This window comes from Rana temporaria, chromosome 3, assembly GCF_905171775.1.
Source record: "Rana temporaria chromosome 3, aRanTem1.1, whole genome shotgun sequence".
Lineage (NCBI taxonomy): Eukaryota > Metazoa > Chordata > Amphibia > Anura > Ranidae > Rana > Rana temporaria.
The window spans coordinates 372,259,730-372,272,096 of record NC_053491.1 but is presented as its reverse complement, the minus strand read 5'-3'; the positions used below and the strand labels follow the sequence as shown (position 1 = coordinate 372,272,096).

General features: G+C 47.1%; 1 protein-coding gene across 2 annotated transcripts in view; it reads right to left on the bottom strand.

The window, feature by feature from the left end:
• The window catches only part of EPS8 (epidermal growth factor receptor pathway substrate 8), a 134,276-nt gene extending 122,642 nt beyond the window's left edge, over positions 1–11,634 (bottom strand). The window contains exon 1 of one of the 2 annotated variants that reach the window (XM_040345508.1): positions 11,502–11,634. The gene's annotated coding sequence lies outside the window, so the exon portion shown is untranslated. Of the gene's footprint in view, positions 1–11,450 lie in introns of both variants that reach the window. The other variant, XM_040345506.1, reaches the window with a different exon arrangement.
• Between the last annotated feature and the right edge of the window lie 733 nt (positions 11,635–12,367).

Genomic DNA, 12,367 nt, shown 5'->3' with positions numbered 1-12,367 from the left:
ATCGACAGCATGGCACGGACAGGCAGAAAGACATGTATACAGAGGCGTTGCTAGGCGGGTGCGGGCTGCACCTGCCAGAGGGGTGACACCCGTGGGTAGCAGCACACACCTGTAACAGCGCCTGCTGCCCCCGATTAGCTGTGCTTCGGCTTTGCGCCGATGTGTACCTCAGCGGCGCGGACCAAAGCCGCCTCCTCCTCTGTTTACATCCACAGAGGAGGAGGAGCCTGCGCTCAAGGGACGAACACACAGTGTGTGTAGCGCAGCGCTGTTCTGAGGTATGTAAGGGGGCGTCTATACTGCTGGGGGGTCTGTACTACTGAGGGGGAGGGGTCTGTAATGCTGGGGGAGGTGTCTGTACTGACTGGGGTCTGCACTGAGGGGAGGTGTCTGTACTGCTGGGGGAGTCTGTACTGAGAGGAGGTCTGCATTGAGGTGGGGGTGTCTGTACTGATGCGGGGGTCTATACTGAGGAGGGAGGGGGTGGTCTGTAGTTAGTGGAGGGGGGACTATAGTTGGTGGGGGGGTGACATCAATTTGTTTTCCCACCGGGTGACACCAACCCTAGTGACGCCACTGCATATATACGTCCCTTTTAAGAAGCCGGCATTGTGGACATGCACGCGCCTGCTGTGAGCTCCGTGACTCTGACCCCGGGTCCCGCAAACTCGATGTCTGCAGGCATACCCGCGATCATGTCACAGTGAGGAAGAAGGGGGAAATGCTTACGCAAACAAGCATTTCCCCAGTCTTCCTAGTGACAGGACAGTGTACACAGCTTTCTGTAATCTGAAGCTGTGATCACTGTCATGTCACAGTAAGCCCACCCCCCTACAGTTAGAACACCAGTGTAATTTTCACAGTAATTAGTGCATTTTGATAGCACTGATCGCTGTAAAAATGACAATGGTCCCAAAAATGTGTCAAAAGTGTTTGATGTTTCCGCCATATCGCAGTCACGAAAAAAAAAAAAAAAACGCAGATCGCTGCCATTACTGGTGAAAAAAACTAATTAATAATAATAATAAAAATGCTATAATTATACCCTCTATTTTGTAGAGGCTATAACTTTTGCGCAAACCAATCAATATACGCTTATTGCGATTTTTATATATTTTTTCGGGGATATTATAGCAAAAAGAAAAAAATATTGACTTTATTTCAAAATTGTCGCTCTATTTTTGTTTATAGCGCAAAAAATAAACGCAGGAGGTGACCAAATACCACCAAGAAAGCTCTATTTGTGGGGGGGGGGGGGGGGAAAAAGGATGTAAATTTTGTTTGGGAGCCACGTCGCATGATCGCGCAATTATCAGTTAAAGCGACGCAGTGCCGAATCGCAAAAAGTCGCCTGGTCTTTGACCAGCAAAATGGTCCGGGGCTTAAGTGGTTAAAGGAGAAGTCCAGCCTAAGCTTGTTTGTCTGGGCTTCTCCTATGGGTCACAGGAGTGCAATTCGTTTTGCAGGGATTTGTTATTTCAGGGTCCCATATATGTGGCAATCCACCCAGAACGAGGCGGGATCGCACGCCGCCACAAGCCGATATACCCATCCAATAGACATCTTAGTGCCAGGATTGGCATAGTCACATGCAAGTGCAACTTTTGTTATATTTTTAACTATTTTAATAAAACGTACTACGCCATAAGAGCTCTTCTTTGTGTCCCTGGTGGAGTCTGTTCCCACATCCTCAGCCTTTGTCGGAGGGGGTCCCACAATGGAGAGAGGTTTACCCAGGATCTATCTGGTTCATTCAAATAAAAGCGTATTTTGACCTACCATAAAAAGTGGTCAAACACCTTTGGTGAGTTACCATCTACCTCATGAACACTAGTGGTGAAGCATTTAATTGAAGATGCATCAAACCAGAAGATTATATATGTTTTATGGTGTTGGGACTGTCACTTTGGACTTTATTCGTTTTCTATTTGCAATTGGTTAACGTGCACTATTATTTCTTCATGTATGATGATTTGTAGAGGCAACACCTTAACCTTTGTTTATTCACCTATTAAGTTCATACTTTTTTAAAGGGGCAGCTACACGATCGAATATCACTTCAGGCGCCATTACCAGCCACATTTTTTTTATATAGGATTTATACTGTATATGGCCAACAATTTGCACAGTGCTTTACAACATACTGTATATATGCCTATTATAAATTAATAAGTTAACGCAGCCTTTTTCAACCAGGGCGCCCAGGCACTCTGGGGTGCCTTGAGGTTTCTTCAGGGGTGCCTTGGCAAAATGCCTAATAATTGCCCCAAAATTGAATACAAGCTGCAGGGTGAATGAAACCTGTCTTTTAGTTACGCAAAGCCACAAGTTTTCATTGTACACCATTACAACCTCCTAATGACCAATTAAATCATGAGTGAGTGAGTGAAAAACTTATATAGCGCTGCACATGCAAACTGAATCGCCTCTGGGCGCTTGTTGACCATTTCTCCTTTGACCTCAAAAGAGATGGGTTTTGATCTTTCTCCTAAAGGCCAAGTGGTTCTCCTCCAACCGAATGGAGGTTGGTAAAGTGTTCCAAAGTCGAGGGCCCGGGACAACAAATCTTCTTTCTCCTTTGGACTTGTATCTGGTTTTGGGGATTTGGAGTAAATTTTGGTTTGAGGATCGCAGAACGCGATTGGGGTTGTAAGCCTTTAGTTTTTCGCATAGATATTTGGGGGCATTTCCCAAAATACATTTATGCGTCAGACAAAGCGCTTTGAAAGTGATTCTGTCTTTCACTGGCAGCCAGTGAAGGCTTCTCAGTGAGGGCGAGATTGATTCCCAAGGTTTTTTTTCCCAGTCACAAGTCGCGCGGCAGTATTCTGAACGACCTGCAGGCGAGTGATTTGGGAGTCCGAGGTAGAGGGCATTTGCATAGTCAAGTCTGGAGTTAACAATTGTTCCCACCACGACTGCTATGTCCTCTTTGGGAATAAATGGAATAAGTCTGCGTAGTAGGCGCAGCAGATGGTGCGATCCGCTGACTAGTGACCCTATTTGTGCATCCATTGTCATGTAGGTGTCAAAGATGACCCCGAGACTTTTGACTTTGGTGCTAGGGGTGATGATTTTGCCCAGAATGGGCAGAAGGGGTCCAGGTTGTTGCCGGTTGATTCTGTCGATTAGCGTGAAAAAAAAGTTCTGTTTTCGACCCGTTGAGTTTAAAGCGGTAGTTCACCCTCCTTCAAAGCATTAGACCATTACTTTCGGCATCGTAGCGCGAGCTACGGTATGCCGGTCTTAAATTTTTAATCCCCGTACTCACTGTGCTATCTCTCATTGAAGAATCCGACTCCCGCGGGGAATGGGCGTGCCTATGGAGAGGGAGGATGATTGACGGCCGGCTCTGGCACGTCACGCTCCCCGAAGACAGCCGGAGTAGGTCTCGGTTCTTCACGGCGCCTGCGCACAGGCTATGCGCATGCGCCGTGAATAGCCAAGCCTATTTCGGCTATTTCCGGAGAAGCGTGACGTGCCAGGGCCGGCCGTCAATCACCTTCTCTCACCATAGGAACGCCCATTCCCCGGAATCTTCAATGAGAGATAGCACAGTGAGTACGGGGATAAAAAATGTAAGACCGGCATACCGTAGCTCGCGCTACGATGCCGAATGTAATGGTCTAATAAAAAAAAAAACATTTTTTTTTTTTTAACAGGGTGAACCCCCGCTTTAAGATAACTCTTTGTCATCCAGTTCTCTATCAAAGAGAGGCATTTCTCTAGAGCGAGATGATGATCCTTTTTGTTGCAGATGCGAAAGTACAATTGTGTGTCATCTGCATAAGAGTGGTAGAGCAGCTTTTGGCTGCTAATGATTTAAAAAAAGGGGGCAAAGATAGATATTAAACAGCACCGGGGACAGAGGGGATCCTTGAGGGACTCCGCATGATACCGTGCATTTTTCAGAAGTGAACGGTCCCAGTTTCACTACTTGTGATCGGTTTTCCAAAAAGGAGGAGAACCAGGATAAGTCACATTCTGCGACTTTGGCTACTTCAACTAGCCGAGTCAGCAATAGTTTGTGGTCTACTGTGTCAAAAGCTGCGCTGAGGTCCAAGAGTACTAGAAGACAAGATTCTCCTTCGTCTGCAGCCTCGAGAGCATCATCCCATATTTTGAGCAATGCTGTTTCCGTCCCGTGTCCCGGACGGAAACCCGATTGAAAAAGATCAAGCAAATTATGGGTGTCTAAATGCTGTTGCAGCAGTTGTACCACTACGTTCGCCATTACCTTGGAGAAGATGTTCAGGCCTGTTATGGGACGACGATGTTCAGGGTCCTTGGGGTCAAGGGTGGGCTTCTTTAGGATGGGTTTGATTATACCTTGTTTCAACAGGGTGGGCACTATTCCCTCCCTGAATGACTGGTTAATCAGCTGCTTGATAGGTGGTGCAAGAATATCGGCACATTCCTTAAGCAGTTTGGTGGGGATAATATCATTTGGCGCTGTGCTATTTCGCAGGGCACTGATGATATTTTTTGTGGCCTTGATGGAGATGGGTTTTAGGGTAAACATTGTTGATTGGGGCTGATTCCGGTTGGGAATTGGGGGGGGGGGGGGTGCTGTTTTGCTGAATGCTTTCACGGATCCTTTCGATTTTGTTAACGAAATGATCCGATAATTCATTGCAAAATTCTTGGGTATCTGAATTGGGAGCTTCTAGACAGACTGGATTCATGGTCTGGGTGACACGCTTGAAGAGTTCGCGGGGACGGTTTAGGGCATTGGTGATGATCTTGGAAAAATTATTTTTTTTGGCCTTGAAAATTTCTTTGTGTTATTTTTTTGTTATTTCCTTGTAGATGGCGTGGCTTCCGTCTGTGGTGCTTCTTTTCCAAACTGCTTCCGCTCTTTTGCGTTCTTGCTTAAACAACGCCAGCTGGTCGATAAACCAGCTGTAGTTGTTTTTCCGGATGCTGGTTTTGCGTTTGGGCGCTACTAAGTCGGCTGACTGTAGTAGAGCTATGTTAATGGCATCCAGGGTTTCAGTGGCTGATTAATGTGAGTGGATTGTTTTTACTTTGTTCCCTAATGTTGTTTTAAAGAGTTCTGAATGGAGCTTCTGAGATCTGGTCAATCATCAGTTGATAAGGATATCAGCTGCCTGCATATAATCCTTGTTTGACCCTCCCTTGCCTCTCTCCATCAGCTTTGGGGTCTCATTAGCAAAGTGATGGAGAAAAACTGATGGATAAGAGAAACATTGGAATACTAGTCAGTACCAGTTTGAAAAAGTGTATTTGCTTTGGAAGAATAAATCATCTCTAACGTTGGGTGTCCTACAAGTATTGATGTTGCTGCATTATGTAAAATGATCAGAATAATTTTTACATTTTAGAATGGGGTGCCTCAAGACTGTCCACAATTTTGGAGGGTGCCTCGAGATTGTCCATCATTTTAAAGGGTGCCTTGACTGAAAAAAGGTTGAGAAACACTGGGTTAACGAGATGCTTCTTGAAGAACATGCCCATTTTAGATGAATGCCCCACCCTTAATTAAATTACATTCTCCACCTACAATGGCTTGCTAGACACACAGCAAAGAAAGTGTCCCTGGAAACTTTTTTGAAATGTTGCCACCTTTCCAAATGCTGAAACCTCCCAGGCTGCATATGGCCCTGAACTGTGTATATCTTGGGATTGCAACAGTAGAAAATAACTCAAATGAGTTGAGCAGCTGATATAGCATTTGCGTTTCTCCATTTTGCTCGGTTTCACCAACTCCTCTGAGGCTCTGGTCATGCAGCCTCCAGTGACAGGCTTTACTGATGATCATGTGGTGTTCCATCTTCACTTCCAATACACAAGATTCATAAAGAAGTATACTAAACTGGATTGCCGTCATTACTAAGCCCTGGTCCACACATATGCAATGCGAGAACCAGTGTGATTCTAGTCCTGGTTCCCGCATCGCATCTCCCTCACAATCAGTTCACTTGGCCCTCTGAACCGCTGCAGGTGTCAATACAAAGGCAGAACGGTTCAGATTGGTTCGCAGATCACAGTGCGAAAAGTCAATTTAGACAGGAATTGGATCGCATGGGTGTGATCCAATGCGCGTTCAGCCATAAAACTGTATGGCTGAACTCGCATTGCACAGACATCGCATGTGATAGGCACCGCAATGTGTGAACCCAGGCTAAAGAGTCATTTATGACTATGGCTGTTGCACAGAGCTCACCAAATGTCCCCACCAGACTGAGGACCTATGGGATGGGATTTTGTTCTCTTCTCTTCTGATACAAGACCATGAGATTTCAGCAGCTGGAGGTCAAATGTACTTGCAATCAATTCTGGAATATCTCAGAAGCATCTTAAAACGGAAGTCAAAAGCAGCCTGCAATCTCCCATTGACACATGCCCTACAGCCTGAATCCATGGCTGGGTATATAGCTCTGGACAGTGTGACGACAGGAGTTGTGGCATTGACTGTCAAGCCATGGTGGGAGCTGTAGTTCTGTATACTGGATCATGGTGAGGGTGTTGTAGTGCGGAAAATCCAGTCACGATTGGGGTTTAGTGTGGAATAGTCGGTCGCAAAGGGCTTTTAGTGCAAAATATCCAGTCACGGTGGGGGTTGTAGTATAGAATATCTGTCACTGTGGGGTTTGTAGTACAGAATATGCAGTCTCTGGATACATCACTGATGTGAATAACCCCCTTATATAGGAACATCAAAGTGTCAGCTGTATACTTGGGCTTCTGGTATAAAATATTCTTCTGTGTCACAGGGAAGGCACATACAGGCAAAGAAAATACTTTTGACAGGCTGACAGACATTTTGGAGTAGGGGGCACAGATACGCGATTCAGATAATCTGCAGAGATCATTGCTGCATCCCCACCTACTATGGAAGTAAACTGGAGCCAGATAATTAATACATAGTTTAGTATTGGTTGCTTTGGCTTACAGCACTATAGAAACAGACAAGGTTCAAAGACACAGTCTGAAGGGAGCGCTGCGACTCCCACTACTAGCATTCCATTGGGCCTGGTAAATTAATAATAAACAGCTCACATATTTACTAAAATGCCTGCAAACTGCCAGATCACCATGAATATTGCTTCACAAGACAAAATCTGAGAAAGCACACAAAATCTTTCATGACAAGCAGCTGAATGATGGAAATAGGTGGGAGAAAGCACATTCTACACCAGGAGTGCCCAACCGGTGGCTCACGGAGCCCTCTCATGTGGCCCGCGATCTCCTGCTCTGGCATGCCAACCCGCCATCCCAGAGCTTTATTGTTATGGATGGAGTCGGGAGTAGAGGAAGAATGGGGCTGTGTATGGAGCAGAGCAGCATGAGCCAATCCTTCTTCTAGTGCCAGCTCCAGTCCCGGGCGGAGTGCTACCAATTTCATCTGTGACAGCAACATTTCTACAATCGGTGCCCAGCAGGGGCATTGCTAAGTGGCAAAAAGACCAGGGGCTTAAGCTCGAAGTCCAAGGCTGGCAACAGCAGGTGTGTGCGTGTGTGCGCGCGCGCATGTGTGGTAAGCCTTTTTGTTTTTGGCTGGGCGGTGGGGTTGTGTGGAGAGGGGTAAGCTCACTTGCTGGTTGCTGCGTGGCTTACCAGTACCCATCAATGCTGACCACTAAACTCACTTGCCTTCTGGAGCCTGCAGCGCCTATGATGTATGTCACACGTCCCGCAATCCCGGCATTGGACCAGTGGGACATCCATCATAGGTGCTGCAGGCTCCAGAAGGCGGGACCTGCTTTGTCACTCAGTGGCACTTGGGATCAGATTGGTCCCTGCGCATTACACAGAAGGTAAAATGTTGCTGCACAACAAGCTGGACAGCTGAACCTGCTTAGACACTCTGGGCTATCGAGCCAACATTCAGGGCTCCAGCTCCAATAGTAGTAGTACACGAGCCGTTTTTACAACCTCTTCTGAACGATTTAATGTGACAGATAGTTACCCACGTTTAAAACCGGGTCCGTTTTGAAGCGTTTCTAATAAATAAAATAACGAAATGCGGCTAAACATGAGTTACCGAGTTTAGAAGCTTTTGGCGCTTGAAATGCCTCTAAACTCAGCTCAGCATCTTGCGTTCCAAAAAAAGCCGCTAAACTCAAACTGCCTAGAAACAACCCTGTGTACATGTACTGATAAGATAACAGAGGAGAGTTCAGGAGCAGTGTACATAAGGCCTAAGGCTCCTTCCACACGAGGCGGACTCCGTCGCTGGTGGATGACAAGCTCCTCTCTGTTTACTGAGCGGGGAGGGGCTTGTCGGGCGCCGCTGTCTCCTATGGAGAGATCGGACAGCATCAGATCTCACCCGATCCGATATGGACGGATGGGGACATATACCCATACGTCTGTTTTTAGCGGATCGGTTTACGCTGACATGCGACGCTCCATAGAGATGCATGGAGCGGCCGTTAAGGTCCGCCGTCAAAACTGACAGGCGGACCTGGACAGTCCGTCCATGTGAAAATGGGACTAAGGGTTTGTTTACATTTGCGGTTTGGGGGAGAAATTACCAAATCACTTAGGTTGTAGTTGTAGACCAAAAAAAAAAAGCAGAAAAACCCCTGCAAGACAAAGGCATAATGAGCTAGTATGCACCGCATACTAGCTCATTATGAAGTACCTACCTTAGAATGATGCCCTGGATTGGTGCCGGCACACAGCTGACAGTGCCGACATGTCTCCTAGAGTTACTTTCCGGGTTTGCAGGCTCCGGCACTATGATTGGCCAGAGTGTATACAGTAAATATCTCCTAAATGGTGCAAGTTTAGGAGATATTTACAGTACCTACAAGCGAATCTTATTATAGGCTTACCTGTAGGTAAGACTTTACTTTCTCTTTAACTAGATGCCGACCAGCCGCCGCTGTTCTACGGCAGCAGGTTGGCTCTCTTGCGCGAGAGCTCGTAGCTCTACGTCGGCTCTCGAAGCGGCCACTAGGGGCGCGCGCCCCGCTCGCTCCTGACACCCGCGCGTGTGCCCGGCAGTCGTGATCACCGCCGGGCACCCGCGATCGCTCGTTACACAGCGAGAACCAGGAGCTGTGTGTGTAGACACACAGCTCCCGGTCCTGTCAGGGGAGAAATGCCTGATCGTCTGTTCATACAATGTATGAACAGCGATCAGTCATTTCCCCTAGTGAGTCAGGGAACATACTTAACCCCTTCCCCGCCCCCTAGTGTTAACCCCTTCCCGACAGTGGCATTTTTATAGTAATCAATTCATTTTTATAACACTGATCGCTATAAAAATGCCAATGGTCCCAAAAATGTGTCAAAAGTGTCCGTTGTATTGTCGCAGTACAAAAAAAAAATACAAAAATCGTTGATCGCCGCCATTACTAGTAAAAAAAAATATTAATAAAAATGCCATAAAACGACCCCCTATTTTGTAAACGCTATAACTTTTGCGCAAATCAAACGCTTATTGCGATTTTTTTTTTTACGAAAAATATGTAGAAGAATACATATCGGCCTAAACTGAGGAAAAAAATTTTTTTATATATTTTTGGGGGATATTTATTATGGTAAAAAGTAAAAAATATTAATTTTTTTCAAAATTGTCGCTCTATTTTTGTTTATAGCGCAAAAACTAAAAACTGCAGAGGTGATCAAATATCACCAAAAGAAAGCTCTATTTGTGGAAAAAAAAGGCCGCCAATTTTGTTTGGGAGCCATGTCGCACGACCACGCAATTGTCAGTTAAAGCGACGCAGTGCCGAATCGCAAAAAGTGCTCTGGTCTTTGACCAGCAATATGGTCCGGGGCTTAAATGGTTAAGTGGCTCTCGCTCTTCAAAAGGTTGAGCACCCCAGCACAGCCCCAGAACTATGCACACAGCAAAATCCTAAGGAGACGTGGTACCATGCACACAACACTCCTGAGCAGAGATGCAGCAGCAAGACACAGTCCTGAGCACCATCACCCAGTAGAGATGCGACGCTGCGCACACAACACTGCCCGGCCGATAGATGTGGCAGTTTGCAAACACTGCTAGACATGGCAATGTGCGCACAACACTATCCAGCGTACACATAACAATGTGCGCACAACACTATCCAGTAGACACAGGCATTGTGCACACAATGTACCTAGCAAGACAAAGTGGACACAATGCTGCCCAGCAGAGATGCGGCAGTGTGCACATACAGCTAGCCAGCACAGACATGCACACAACACTATCCATTAGAGATGTGGCACTGTGTGCACAATGTAACCAACAAGGCAGTACCGAGCACTATAATCCATCAGAGATGCAATATAAAATACACAACACCATCACCCAGAAGCACAGCGCAGTGCGCACAACACCGCCCAGCAGAGGCACAGCGCAGTGCGCACAACACCGCCCAGCAGAGGCACAGCGCGCACAACACCGTCCAGCAGAGGCACAGCGCAGTGCGCACAACACCGTCCAGCAGAGGCACAGCGCAGTGCGCACAACACCGCCCAGCAGAGGCACAGCGCAGTGCGCACAACACCGCCCAGCAAGACACAGTGCAGTGCGCACAACACCGCCCAGCAAGACACAGTGCTAAGCACTTTTACCAACAGAGAAGCTACATTGCACACACAACATTAGAGGTGTGCACAATGGTACCCATCAGAGATGAAGCAATGTACACACAATGATATGCAGAGCTATGCACACAGCGCTACCTAGCAGACGCAGCACTATAAACACACTGTTAGCACAAAGCAGAGGTGCGACATTGTAATGCCCAGCAAGACATGGCGCTAAGCACCATTGCCCACTAAGGCTTGTGAAGGAACCGTGTGTGCAAGTCACTCTGTGTCTATTAGGGGCAAAGGGTGATGGAGACAGGGGTTTCCCAACCTATCCAAGGTAAGCTGGGTTCCACGGGCCCCCCGGCCAAAGTGACTTCCATCACAAGGCTATTTTCACATGTTTTCATGTCCTTGTTTGTCTATTTTTAATCTATTTAACAACCATTGTAGTGCATTGACATTTGTTTTCTTTATGAGTTGTGGTGCATTTTTGATGCATTAATAATTGTTTTCATGCGCCATGCATTTATTTTATTTTGCCAGCAAGGATTGGTCTCCTGCAGTGACATTAGTGTTGAGAACTTCAGAGAGAGACACTTCCAGGGGATATACAGTTTCATGCATTGCCTTAGACTTTTATGGGACTCACAACGCATGAAAATACACAGAAAAAGTGACATATCTCATTTGTCAAATTGCAGTGTGTGAACAGCCTCATTGGGCAACATGTTCTTATGACATATCTGTTGTACACGGGGACTAATAAACATGTGTCAGAAGCACAAAGGGCACACACATTAATACACGATTACGCAGCAGAGGACAGCATACACATTGACACACAGCCATTCCCAGCACTATACACACAGCTATCCAAAAACACAATGTCTTGGTAAATCAGGCACAGGCCACATGCAATTATAAAAGGCAGATAGGGGCCCAGGGCCACTTACCAGCCCAGAAGGTGACCAGTACTGCGTATATAAAGGGATGCTGCCTCTTACCTGTTCCTGGAAGCTCTCATTAATCATTAATGCAGGACAGGAGTCAGAGGGTGGAGACACCAGCAACAGGGACTTAACCTGTTGCTGACTGTCAGTTAATGTTCACAACCCGACTGTCAGTCTTAAAGCCTAAAGCTACAACCAGAGGTCCCATTCAGATCTGTGTTCACAACTCCCACACTGAATATGAAGGACAGACTTCAGGAAAGCTGTTTGAAGCTTGTTACATAGTTTTTACTTGCTCAGCACAATGCTCTACAGAGTAGTGCCATGGTACAGCAGTACACAAGCCATCATTGTACATTGCCCGAGGCACCAGACCGCAACACCCTGAATTACAAAATAGACCTACAACTGCTCCAGTCTGTACAGAGGTCATTTCATCTTTTGGTAAGGTGTGCTTGTGTTCTGCAAACAACCAATCACATTAAACAAATGTGACGGATTGGAGTCTTGGCACTCATCACACATCAGTGATTAGACAGCTAGCAAGTTATAATGTCACCGCTGGGAAGGGGGAGCCGAGCTGCCATGTCACCGCTGGGAAGGGGGAGCCGAGCTGCCATGTCACCGCTGGGAAGGGGGAGCCGAGCTGCCCTGTCACCACTGTGAAGGGGGAGCCGAGCTGCCATGTCACCGCTGGGAAGGGGGAGCCGAGCTGCCATGTCACCAATGGGAAAGGGGAGCCGAGCTGCCATGTCACCGCTGGCAAGGGGGAGCCGAGCTGCCATGTCACCGCTGGGAAGGGGGAGCCGAGCTGCCATGTCACCGCTGGGAAGGGGGAGCCGAGCTGCCATGTCACCGCTGGGAAGGGGGAGCCGAGCTGCCCTGTCACCACTGTGAAGGGGGAGCCGAGCTGCCATGTC